Genomic DNA, 14589 nt, shown 5'->3' on the forward strand with positions numbered 1-14589 from the left:
TCTGAGCCACTAGCGAAACCCTCATTTGTAAACGGCAGTCAGAAATTGCCAACAAAATGGGGCCATACACACATAATTAAATAAGAAAGAGTAACACTGAAGAAGCTGAAGTTGAACGGTTCTGTGAAGATCTACAAGACCTTCTAGAACTAACACCCAAAAAACATGTCCTTTTTATTATAGGGGACTGGAATGTAAAAGTAGGAAGTCAGGAAACACCTGGAGGAACAGGCAAATTTAGCCTTGGAGTACAGAATGAAGCAGGGCAAAGGCTAATAGAGTTTTGCCAAGAGAACCCACTGGTCATAACAAACACCCTCTTCCAACAACACAAGAGAAGACTCTACACATGGACATCACCAGATGGTCAACACCGAAATCAGGTTGATTATAGTCTTTGCAGCCAAAGTTGGAGAAGCTCTATACAGTCAGCAAAAACAAGACTGGGAGCTGACTGTGGCTGAGATCATGAACTCCTTATTGCCAAATTCAGACTTAAATTGAAGAAAGTAGAGAACACCACTAGACCATTCAAGTATGATCTAAATCAAATCGCTTATTATTTTACAGTGGAAGTGAGAAATAGATTTAAGGGACTAGATCTGATAGACAGAGTGCCTGACAAACTATGGACAGAGGTTCATGACTTTGTACAGGAGACAAGGATCAAGACCATCCCCATGGAAAAGAAATGCAAAAAGGAAAAATGGTTGTCTGAGGAGGCCTTACAAATAGCTGTGAAAGAAGAGAAGAGAAAAGCAAAGGAGAAAAGAAAAGACATTCCCATTTGAATGCAGAGTTCCAAAGAATAGGAAAGAGAGATAAGAAAGTCTTCCTCAGCAATCAATGCAAAGAAATAGAGGAAAACAACAGAATGGGAAAGACTAGAGATCTCTCCAAGAAAATTAGAGATACCAAGGGAACATTTCATGCAAAGATGGGATAGATAAAGGACAGAAATAGTATGGACCTAACAGAAGCAGAAGATATTAAGAAGAGGTGGCAAGAATACACAGAAGAACTGTACAAAAAAGATCTTCACAACGCAGATAATCACAATGGTGTGATCATTCACCTAGAGACAGACATCCTAGAATGTGAAGTTAAGTGGGCCTTAGAAAGCATCACTACGAACAAAGCTAGTGGAGGTGATGGAATTCCAGTTGAGCTATTTCAAATCCTGAAAGATGATGCTGTGAAAGTGCTGCACTCAATGTGTCAGCACATTTGGAAAACTCAGAAGTGGCCACAGGACTGGAAAAGGTCCATTTTCATTCCAATCCCAAAGAAAGGCAATCCCAAAGAATGCTCTAACTACCGCACAATTGCATTCATCTCACATGCTAGAAAAGTAATGCTCAAAATTCTCCAAGCCAGGCTTCAGCAATACGTGAACCGTGAACTTCCAGATGTTCAAGCTGGTTTTAGAAAAGGCAGAGGAACCAGAGATCAATTTGCCAACATCCTCTGGATCATCTAAAAGGCAAGAGAGTTCCAGAAAAATGTCTTCTTCTGCTTTATTGACCGTGCCAAAACCTTTGGCTGTGTGGATCACAATAAACTGTGGAAAATTCTTAAAGAGATGGGAATACCAGATCATCTGACCTGCCTCTTGAGAAACCTGTATGCCGGTCAGGAAGCAACAGTTAGAACTGGACATGGAACAACAGACTGGTTCCAAATACGAAAAGAAGTACGCCAAGGCTGTATATTGTCACCCTGCTTATTTAACTTATATGCAGAGTACATCATGAGAAATGCTGGGCTGGAAGAAGCACAAGCTGGAATCAAGATTATCAGGAGAAATATCAATAACCTCAGATATGCAGACAACACCCCCTTATGGCAGAAAGTGAAGAAGAACTAGAGAGCCTCTTGATGAAAGTGAAAGAGGAGAGTGAAAAAGTTGGCTTAAAGCTCAATATTCAGAAAACTAAGATCATGGCATCCGGTCCCATCACTTCATGGCAAATAGATGGAGAAACAGTGGAAACTGGCTGACTTTATTTTTCTGGGCTCCAAAAATCACTGCAGATGGTGATTGAAGCCAGAAATTAAAAGACACTTACTCATTGGAAGGAAAGTTATGGCCAACCTGGATAGCATATTAAAAAGCAGAGACATTGCCAACAAAGGTCCATCTAGTCAAGGCTATGGTTTTTCCAGTGGTCATGTATGGATGTGAGAGTTGGACTATAAAGAAAGCTGAGCACCAAAGAATTGATGCTTTTGAACTGTGGTGTTGGAGAAGACTCTTGAGGGTCCCTTGGACTTTAAGGAGATCCAACCAGTCCATCCTAAAGGAGATCAGTCCTGGGTGTTCATTGGAAGGACTGATTTTGAAGCTGAAACTCCAATACTTTGGCCAAGTCTTGCGAAGAGTTGACTCATTTGAAAAGACCCTAATGCTGGGAAGGATTGGGGGTAGGAGGAGAAGGGGATGACAGAGGATGAGATGGCTGCATGGCATCACCAACACGATGGACATGAGTTTGAGTAAACTCCAGGAGTTGGTGATGGACAGGGAGGCCTGGCGTGCTGTGATTCATGGGGTCACAAAGAGTCGGACACGACTGAGTGACTGAATTGAACTGAACTGAAATAAGAAAGGCTTTATCAAGATTGAATTAAAAGAATGGAATAACAGAGGATGAGATGGCTGGATGGCATCGCCGACTCAATGAACATTAGGTTGAGCAGACTCTGGGAGATAGAGAACCTGGAAGCCTCCCAAGCTGCAGTCCGTGGGGTTGCAAAGAGTTGGACACGACTGAGCAACTAAACAACCAGAAGAACAATGTATAGACTTTGGGGAATAGAAGAATCTTGGTTGAGCGAAAAAAGAGAGAGGACTCAAGAATATTCAGAAGATTACATATTCCTAACACAGATTAATTTAATATCCTCCAGGAGATCTTCCTGACCCAAGGAGTGAATCCCCGTTTTTTATATTTCCTGCATTGCAGAAGTGTTCTTTACCACTAGCACCACCTAGGAAGCCCAATTTAATATACACAAAGTTTAAAACACATGATAACGGGAGACTTACCATCTTTCAATAATTTATAAAACAAAGCTATTAATGATATAGATTATTTGAAGAATACTTGAAAAACTTAATCATAGAAAAATAAAAAGATATAATTCAACCCCAAATAACCTATTCAGTTTTTCTATAGGTTTTCTTTGGGAAAAACAAAAAACAAAACTTGAGATTATTCTTAACTGTACTTGAGTTTGTCAAGAAGACACTACACGTTACTGAAGAACATTAAATTGAGAGATATTCCAGAAAATTGTATTTGACTCTTTCTCATCATTTTTTTTTTCAGCAAAGCAGGAATATTTCTGAAAATAAGGAATTATTTTCTGGGCTCTCTTGTAAATAAAGTTGATCTTTGAAAAACATGGGTTTGAACTGTATGCATCCACTTACAGGTGGATTGTTTTTGATCGTAAATCCTCGTGTATTACACAATCCATGGTTGAATTTCTGGACAGGAAGGAATCCTGGATATGGATGGCTGGCTTTAAATTATTTTATTTAAATTATTTAAATTATTGGCTGACTTTCAGCTGCTGGGAGGGTGGGCACTGCTAACCTTTGTTTGGTTCTTGTGTCGACGATAAGGGTGATAAGACCTGTTCAAATGGGAGATGAGTGATAGCGGTGTTTGCCACCTGCAATAACTGTACTCAAGGCCAGAGTGTATTATTTCTTTTCTTTTACTTTCCTCTTCTTTATGGCTGGAGTTTGGATTAAGTAGCTGGAACTGAACCATGAAGCAGAAACCGGACATTCAGGATGCTAGAACAGCATGGGTCCTGAGGCTTGTGAAGCTGACCTACAACTCTTGGCCCATTGGTTCTACTTTTATGTGTGAGAAAGCCGAATCTATACTGTGTTTAATCCACGTTAATTTTGAAATTTTATTTTATTCAGAGATTAATTATATTCTATATGTGACATAAGAAATAGCTGTTATAAAACCAACACAAGGAAGATAGTTACGTACTAAAGCAGGAATAAATTAATTTGCTAATGTCTAACCAAAATCAAATAGGTCCTTTAAGTAGACCTACAATAAAAAATGGAAAGTGTGTATACTTGAGCAGTCACATTGCATATTAATGAGGAACAGATGTGTATTCAATGAATACGTTAGGAAAATCGCATTTCCAGTATCACCATATTCTATTTTAAAAGTGTTATCTGTGCAGTCATAAACTGGGACACATAGCAGATGGAAGAGTGTCAAATTATTTACTGAACATCTTGAAGATATGAAGAATTTTTAACTTGGAAACCTCTAAGTTCAAAAACAGTGGTAGTTTAGTCCTCTTCGTTCATTGCCCTCTGTTAGTTATTTAGAGAAGCCCACCTCCCATTTGAACATTCCTTTCTAGAAAGTTGATTTGTCTGTCTATACCCTATTAGTACTACATTTTGTGAAAAATATTAACACTCACTAAATATTTGTAAAATAGTTTCTTTACTTAACTGTTGCATAAAGTAGCTCTTTTAGGGGCTACATTTTGTATCTTAAATGCTGCTGCTGCTAAACCGCTTCAGTTGTGTCGGGCTCTGTGCAACCCCATAGACGGCAGCCCACCAGGCTCCTCTGTCCCTGGGATTCTCCAGGCAAGAATACTGGAGTGGGTTGCCATTTCCTTCTCCAATGCATGAAAAGTGAAAGTGAAGTCGCTCAGTCATGTCCGACTCATATAAGCATTTTTAGGCTTGTTGATTTGATTAATATGAATTTTATCTGCTGGAGAAGGGATAGGCTATCCACTCCAGTATTCTTGGACTTCCCTTGTGGCTCAGCTAGTAAAGAATTCACCTGCAATGAAGAAGACCTGGGTTTGATCCCTGGGTTGGGAAGATCCCCTGGAGAAAGGAAAGGCTACCCACCCCAGTATTCTGGCCTGGAGAATTCGATGGACTCTACAATCCATGGGGTTGCAAAGAGTTGGACACGATGGAGTGACTTTCACTTTCACTTTCCTTTCTTGAAAACTTACTTTTCTTCATGTGTGAGTCTGGAAGCCCAAGGGCCAGGCTCTGAATTTTATGAAAGGCATGATGTACTTAAGAATATCCTACAAGCTCCATTGAGATATGCCCTTTCCTCATGCAGTTACAGGTTTCTGGATAAATATACAATGGGCCACACTTATTTAAAAATTCAATTCTCTTTCCAAAGACTAGTAAAGAAAAGGTGATGGATGGATGTTGTTTTCAACTAGAATTGTTGCAGGAGTTCATGAGTAAATATGACTATGGATCAAGTGCCAAACTTCTCAGCAAACATAGGAACTTTCTAAGACATTTGTTGTTCTTTAGTTGCTAAGTAGTGTCCAACTCTTTTGAGACCCCATGGATTACAGCAGTCTGGCTCCCCTGTCCATGGGATTTCCCAGGCAAAAATACTAGAGTGAGTTGCCATTTCATTCTCTAGGGGATCTTTGCATTGCAGGCAGATTCTCTACCCCTGATTAACCAGGGAAGCCCACGACATTTGTAGTCCCATATATTTACATATAATTGATGGAATCTAATATATACATTAAAATGATGAATAACTGCAATGAAAAAGTGACCACAACTTATTAATTTTCATACATATTTAGAATGTTGAAAACATTGGAGACTATGAAACATTTTATTAACTTGGAATTAAATGATGAAATATAAAATATTTGGTATGTTCTAGGGATGAAATTGTTAATAAAACTCTTTCTAATAAAACTTCTAATCATATTCTAAGCTTACAGCTTAAAAATGTTACAAATGTAAGGTCTATAACTCTAACAGCTGAAAGAATGTGTTAGCAAGTTATAGTTGAGATATAAAGTCTTATGGCTAACTAGCAGCTGTCACCAATATCTGTTCTCACCTATTCCATAGACATGGGGTTTATCTGCTATTATATATATATATGTATATATATATATATCTCACTATTATATATATATATAACATCTTATGCCTTTTGTAGCTACATGTAGCCCTGGGACTAAGATTTGGTCAATCTATGTTTGTTGAGCCTCATTAATGGCAGTCACTTCAAAGAGGATAGAAAAGATTTCGTCATGCATTCCTGTGGCCCTCTTTTCCCACTGTCTAGATGATGGCAAAAACTAGGTCAGCATCTTTTGACTCAAACTTGGAAGCCAAATGCTGAGGAATCATAAATGCCCAACCAATCTTGGACCTTTTCCATCATGATTGTTTTGACCTAAAGGTCCATATTGTTCTATGCACAATTATTTTATGTTCTCTTTCTCCTCTCTTGTTAACAGAAGTTTACTGGATACCTGAATTAATACACAACTCAAAACTTATTGTTTATTAACTATTTCCTCTGAGCTTTAGTTCACATGCTAACACTGCATCTGTTAGTTATCACTTAACTTCAGATCTATGTTCTCATTTAGATCCAGAAATACAATCTCTAAATCTTTTCATTCACTTATTTGAAACTTAAAATGGAAACTTTGCTTTGTACTGTTTCTTCCTGAAAAATTTCTGTTTGTGTAGCTAAAACTGGGTTGCAGAACCTCATCAGGGTCCTTTAGGTTGACAATATAAAGAGGACAATTCAGTACATTGTGAAGTTCTCACTATTAACCACATTACCACTTGTTTATCTTGGAGTACCCCCAAAATTCTCTCTATTTCTGGAACATTTTCCACTTCTGTTAGCCGTTTCTGTAATTTCCTTGGAAACTGAGTATTGCGTTATGTATGAGAAAACTACTGAATTAAGGGCAGAAATAAAATTTCAAATTTCACAATCATTGATGATAGAGCCCCAATAAATACACATAAAATCACTGGTAGACCACAACATAATTCAACAACTGGATTGTGGTTGATATTCAAAGAAATAAAAAGGTTGGACAAAATTACTCTAGCCTCACATGATTTCTAATGTTCAAGTGAAGCTAAAGTCCTGCTTGGGTTTTTACTGGTTAGGAGGAAATTGTACATGTAAGTGTATACACACTTCCAGTCATAAATATAGAGACACTCCCATAAGTGTCTTATGTGAAAGATATTCCAATCAAGTATAACGTATTTTAAAAGCTCATCCTTTATATGTCATATATCTAACTTACGCTTGCAAATATTTATTAAATGAGTTTTCCACACTAAAATGTGAATTTCCAGAAGGAAAGAACATTGTCTGGTTACAAAACTCCCACTGTCATGAATACAGCAGGCGATTAATAAAAACTATCTGTTCTCTGACTGGTCATTGTTTTCCATAACAATCTGTTTGCTTTTATTTATAATCACTGCAAGTTCTGAAACTGAATATGTTCATCTTTTTTCATTGTCTATTAGGGCAATCAGAACTGGCTGACTACACGAATCACCCTTGGCAAAAAACAGAATACTTTACTATCCATATTTGCTACAGCTTATCCCTTGCCTTTTAATTTCTACCCTATTACCTTTACTTCTTCACCACTATGCCTATTAAAAGCAATCATTAATGAGAACACTCTCAATATTCTTTTGGCACAAGTACAGGTACATACAGGTTGACAATATAAACAGGACAAGTCTGCACATAGTGAAATTGCTTTTGAACTGTGGTGTTGGAGAAGATCTTGAGAGTCCCTTGGACTGCAAGGAGAGCCAACCAGTCCATCCTAAAGGAAATCAATCCTAAATATCCACTGGAGGGACTGATGCTGAGGCTGAATTTCCAATACTTTGGCTACCTGATGCAGAGAACCAACACATTGGTAAAGACCCTGATGCTGGGAAAGATTGAAGGAAGGAGGAGAAGGGGACAACAGAGGATGAGATAGTTAGATGGCATCACCCATTCAGTGGACATGAGTTTGAGCAAGCTCTGGGAGATGATGAAGGACAGAGAAGCCTGGCATGCTGCAGTCCATGGGGTGGCAAAGAGTTGGACACGACTGAGCAACTGAACAACCACCATAGGTACATACAAATGTGAACAAAACAAACAAATTTATAAAAAACAGGTGATTTTAGTAAGTTCACCATTGGTTGCCTACAAACAAAAAACCAGTTTCATTCATCTTTAATCACTGGCTTTACCTAAGCTATATTCTGTTCTTTAATGATATCTTTGGAAAACCTCATTGCTTCCCAGTCATGGTTACTGATTTTAAAAATCCATCTCAGCATGGCCCAACTGAAGATTTTGATGATCTATTTATCTTCCCTTTCCCCTTTTCCCACCCTTAGTATTGGCCAAGACTGTCTGGGGTCCTTGGAGTGGAGAGCTGATAAGGTCTCTACTTTTTCTTTTTCCCCCCTCTTCTAGATCCATTTCTCTCCTTGTCTTTTGGAGTCTGGGGGAGGGAAGGAAGGGGAAGCTCAAGCGGCCTTAATTAACTGTCCCTCCTCAAGTCCCTTTATTGCTGTGCCCTGACAGTGCGCTCTGGAGTCAGGGGTATGAGCTCTTCAGCAGGGCCAACAGGAGCCCTGCCACATTTACTGAACAGAAGATCAAGTAAAATGTCATCTCTTACATTAGCCCTAAGTTCTTGTTCCTGACAGCTTAGTGGCAGATAAACTAAGGTGAGTTTGTGCTAAGTCATTTCAGTTGTATCCCACTCTTTGTGACTCTGTGTACTATAGCCCACCAGGCTCCTCTGTCCATGGGATTCTCCAGGCAAGAATACTGCATGAGTTGCCCTGCCCTCCTCCAGGGGAGTTTCCTGACCGAGGGATCTAACCCATGTCTCTTAGGTCACCTGCATTGACAGACGGGTTCTTTACCACTAGTGCCACCTGGAAAGCCCAAACTAAGATGCAATCTTCGTAAACTAGCTCAAGATCAGCTATCCACAGCACCATCTGATAGCTGAATACTCTCATATTCTGAATATATCACTGTTGGGAAGGAAAATTATTTCCTCTCCCCATCTCAGGTTTCAATTCTGGCTCTGTAACAAAAGACAGATTAATGAAAAACACATATTTCAGTTTTAAGTTGCAAGGAAGCCCTATTAAGGAAATGAAGACCCATTGAAATGGCAAAATTTAAATCCTTTTCTAATAGACTGAACAAAGTGAGGCAATTGTGGAAAAGTAAGTAAAATGTATGGGGAGGCTACAGCAAAGTAAGAATTATTTTCACAAGATTTGTCTGTAGACAGTTTTCTTAGTCTTAACTTTCCTTCCCTGATAAGAATGTTTCTTTTCTCATAGTATAGGGAGGGCATATTTCATATAGAATTTTTATCTATTGTTTTCAGAGAGAAAAAGGTAGATCAGAATATTCTTTTTGCATCTGCTGTTTTTCAATGCCTCTACCTCAAAATGATCCTTGTACTAAAGTGACATATTTTGGAAAGGCATATTCTGGCACCTTTCATCACACACTACCCCCCAGTTCAGATTTTTTTTTCTTGAAATCTTTTTACCCCTTGAGTACGGCTGGGGACAGAGCAAGCAACAGGCTTCAAAAACATATGGAAAATAAGACAGACTACCCCAAATCCTATGGGAAACTCTCTGAGGCCCCCTCTCTTGGTTTCAACAAAGCAAGAAGATAGTTACCAAGAACTCAGGTTGCCCAACACTTTTCTTCTCCATTAGCTTGTCTCTTTATTTTTCAGGACTGAACTTAAATCACTGGAAAGTAAATGATTATGTCAGGACTTGTTCTATGACTCCTTAGTCAATTCTACACAGGAGTGCCAAGATGTATTGATGATTGTCTTTTGGATATGGAGGGAGGTAGTGATTTTTGTGATCAGCTTTGGAATTTTAGTAAATATTTTATATTTCAATATTATATATTTTATATTGCTGAAATTCTATAATATCCTGTTAAATGTGAAACACATGTAAAATTAATACTATGTTGTATATGACCTAAAATGGATTAAATACAGTGCTTAGAAAAGAAAAAATGTCCATTAGATGGGTAAATTCAGTATAGATTTTAATTAGAAATAGATGGTAAAGAAGCTGCCTGCAATACAAGAGACCTGGCTTTGATCTCTGGGTCTGGAAGATCCTCTATAGAAGGGAGTGTCAACCCACCCCAGTATTCTTGCCTGGAGAATTCTATGGACAGAGGAGCCTGGAGGGCTACAGTCCTTGGGGTCACAAAGAGTCCAAAACGACTGAGCAACTAACATTTTCACTTTCTGCTTAGATTTTTCAGAAGAAACAAACTGAATTAAAGATAAAACTGAAAGTAGAAATATAAATACATGCCCCCCCCATTGACCCTACAGTCCTTCTAGTCACTACTATTTCTTTACTCTCATTCACAGCCATAATTCAATACAGGCCACTGATTATGCTGTCTTCACCTTTTCCACATATAAATATTTTCATCTATTGATATTTTTATAGGATATAAAGGAATCTAAAGAGATTAACACTAGAGCATCCATTAGGTCATTTTGAATATGAAAGTAATAAAACTTTACAACTAAATCTGAAGTATACTTTGAGCCACACACACTGACCCATTCAAAACTACTCTGTTAATACTAAAGTAACCATATTAAATTTGTTGTGCATTTATTGTCTTTATTTTTTACATTTTACACACACACTATATATATATATATATACATATATATATATACACAGACACACACATATATAATTATATTATAGATTATAGTTTGGGGTATTGTGAATTTGATTATAAATATTTGAATTCCATAACTGTTCTCTTGGGAGTATATTTTTGCATAAATACTTTTGGCATAGATAAGTAGATAACTATTCAGAAGTAAAATTCTCTTACTCTTGTTTACATAAACAGGAGTGTATTATTTGAAAAACACTTTTTGCATTTATTTTCTTACAATGATGAGCATTTATATGACAATTTTAACTAATACAAACATTACATCTATGAACAATATGATACATGGTTCCTTGGTCCACCTTGAAATGAACTCAATATGTTATCAGCCATGAGTTTAGGCCATGATATTGAGACCACAGAGTATTAATATCCAATCTAAAACTGCCCAGCCAGTAAGTTTGGGGCTGAGAGTCAGACTCAAGAAGTTTGAATCAACAGTTTTATCTAGTTATTCAAAAGCAGAGTTCTACCATGTTCTTTGCATGATGACATTGTAAGACAATACACAAGTGGTAAATTACAAGAATGGCCACAATTCTCCATGGCTCTCTTAGGAAAACCCTTTTGCAATGAGACTTGGCAGCACTACCCACCGAAAATAAAATCTGTCTCTCCATCTACTGAATCTGTGGCCTTGCAATCTGCTTTGCCAAGGGAATGTGGTAGAATCAAAAGTACCCAGGTTCTGTGTCTAGTCCTCAACAGACTGCACACATTTACTCTTTCTTTAGAACCCAGCTGAGACAGCATTTGAACAAGTTTAGACTATCCCAACAGGATGAGACATGGCTGGTTGCTCTTATTGCTCTGATATGATGCCAACCCACACACATAAATGAGAGCACATTAGGCCTGCCTCTCTCAGCCATTCTGTAACTGACTGGTAGCTAACCACAGATGCATGAAAGAATTCAGCCAAGAATAAAACAAATTCTTTGCTGTATCCAGTGCAAATTATCAAACCATATTGTGAGTTAAATTAATGGCAATTTTAAACCCACTACTTGGGCTGATTTGTCAGGCAACAACAGATAAATTATACAGCACATATTAATATTAATTCAGCATACATTAATATTTATTTCAAATAATTATTAATCTGTTCCAGCTGTTGTAAGTTTCTTAATCAAAACTGATTTTAATAAATCTGGTCTAAGCAAGTGTATCGTGTAATCTTTGACTGCAAACTGGTCTGCAATAACACTAAGAATGACATTATTCACATCCTGAAAAAAAAAAAGTGATTATTAGTAGTGTGGATACTATTCTGGTTTTGCAGGCAATTTTCTTAGAGCTACTAAATCATTAAGATATTTGTACTTACTTTCAAAAATTATCTAAAAATGTAAATAAAGCAAATATAGAAAAATTATAATTGTTAAATTTGGATGTTATGCAGCTTTATACTATTTATATACTTGTACTGTGTTTGAATTTTTCTTAATAAAAATATTTAATATTCCATTCCCCCTTCTTTCTATTTAAAATGATCTTCACTGCTAATAAATCCTGGACACAGGCTAGTTTCTATGTTTTCAGACTGAAACATATTCACAAGTTGGCTTCATCTGGACCAAACTCCAAATGACTTATCATGAAATGCCAACAACTAGGAGTGAATAAAATGACACATTTAACTTCCTTCTGTCTCTCCTAGTAAAGTATCTTTATCTCACATATAAATTCCATGTATTTGAATGGAAGATTAAATCATATGCATCAAATTTTGTTGCTTCTGTAGGCCTAATTTATTATGTTGTTCCCTTCCCCAATTTCAAATCAATTATGTTCACAGTTCAATCAGAGATAAAGGACCTTATTCTCAATGCTTTCAAATCATCAAATGTCTATGAAAATTTCTATATACACTGAATTTGGATTAAAAAATAATTTAATGTGATAGGGATAATATTTAACCCAAACACTTATTCTATAAGGTGATATGAAATGTGGTAACCATTCAAAGTTTAGCCCAGTGTTTGGAACATAAAATGAAGACTAATCAAAGTAAAGTTACTATTTTTATGGTTAATTCTAAACTATGTGATCATTTGATTCATTTAAACAAGTATTAGTTGAATAACTACTATGTGCAGATAACAACTCAATATTCTGTTGGAAAATTTTGGAGTAATATAAAGCTATGTCCTTAATATATTTTCATAAATATCTATAAATTAAACAGGATGTAGTAAGTTTAGAATAATGTGCCAATAAAATATCATGAGGCTGTGTTTGAGAAAAGACATTTGCAGAGCTCCATTCTGAGCTGATTGCTTCTTTACCTACACTTCCTCATCCTTTTGCTAAAGTGCCTCTGTCCTAGAATGTATATTTTATTTGGTCACTCACAGACCATATCTTAGGCTTCCATGGTGACTCAGCGGTAAAGAATCTATACCCACTCCTGTATTCTTGCCTGGAGAATTCTACGGACAGAGGAGCCTGGCAGGCTACAGTCCATAGGGTCACAAAGAGTCAGACACAACTGAAGTGACTTAGCAACGCACAACCATATCTTAGTCAACTTTGATTCACTAAGGTGTTGAATACCAAACACAGATGTTTCAAACCCAGGTAGGAAAGATAAGACTTTGTAAGTCCAGGAAAACTACTTATTTTCTTGTCTATAAAACAAAATGGTTACATTAGGTAATCGTCAAACTGTTCCCCTAATATAAGATTCTTTTATATCCAAGAAGTTGGGAAAAGCTGAAGTAAAACGTGAAGAAGTGGATGTTAAACTTGCCTCTACTCATTGATATATGGGTTACATTTATAGAATCTCTTATACCTTACCGATAAGATGAAGATGGACCCCAAAAGGGTTTTTGTCTTTTCTTTTCTGTTTGTTATGTTGTGTTTTCAGGATTAAATGACAAATATTTGTGGAAGCAGTTTGTAAACTGTATAATGTCAAGCTGATATTAAATCAATTAGTGCTGTTATCACGGTATCTAGGAAGAGTAGAGGTAGACAGGAAATCGGGCTTCCCTGGCAGCTCAGACAGTGAAGGATTCACCTGCAACGAGGGAGACCTGTGTTTGATCCCTGTGTTGGGAAGATCCCCTATAGGAGGGCATGGCAACCCACTCCAGTATTCTTGCCTGGAGAACCCCCTGGACAGAGGAGCCTGGCGGGGTACATGCGGTTGCAAAGAGTTGGACACGATGGAGCGACTAAGCCCAACGCAGCACAGACCGGGTATTACAGGGACGCTGTGGAGTGGGCCAAACCAAGTGTGCCCAGTAAATCGTTGGGAAAAGAAGCCTTGAAAAGTGTTAGAAGGCCTTGAATCCTAAGATACAGAATTTTATGTACATGTGTAAAGATTAATATTTTTGGTTTGGTTTAAGGTATATATAATCAGAGCTGAGCATAAAAAAGTATTAAGATGGCAGTAATAAACTTAGTAGGGCTGACTTAGTAAAGGAGAAAGAACTATAAGGTACTCTGGTGAGGTAGAATTGTTCAGCAAGCAAATTGTATGTAGAAGAATTAAGAATTGAACTAAAATTGTTAAAACTAGACAGATATGAAAATAATTCTTAAATTTAAAAACAAAAAATATCTAATTAATGGAATCAGAGTACAGAATGAAGCAGGGCAAAGGCTAATAGCATTTTGCCAAGAGAACGCACTGGTCATAGCAAACACCCTCTTCCAACAACACAAGAGAAGACTCTACACAGGGTCATCACCAGATAGTCAACACCAAAATCAAATTGATTATATTCTTTGCAGCCAAAGATGGAGAAGCTCTATATACTCAGCAAAAACAAGACCGGGAGCTGACTGTGGCTCAGATCATGAACTCCTTATTGTCAAATTCAGACTTAAACTGAAGAAAGTAAGGATAACCACTAGACCATTGAGGTATGACCTAAATCAAATCCCTTATGACTATACAATGGAAGTGAGAAATAGATTTAAGGGACTAGATCTGATAGAGTGCCTGATGAACTATGGACGGAGGTTC

Source organism: Cervus canadensis, chromosome 25 (genome assembly GCF_019320065.1).
Source record: "Cervus canadensis isolate Bull #8, Minnesota chromosome 25, ASM1932006v1, whole genome shotgun sequence".
NCBI lineage: Eukaryota > Metazoa > Chordata > Mammalia > Artiodactyla > Cervidae > Cervus > Cervus canadensis.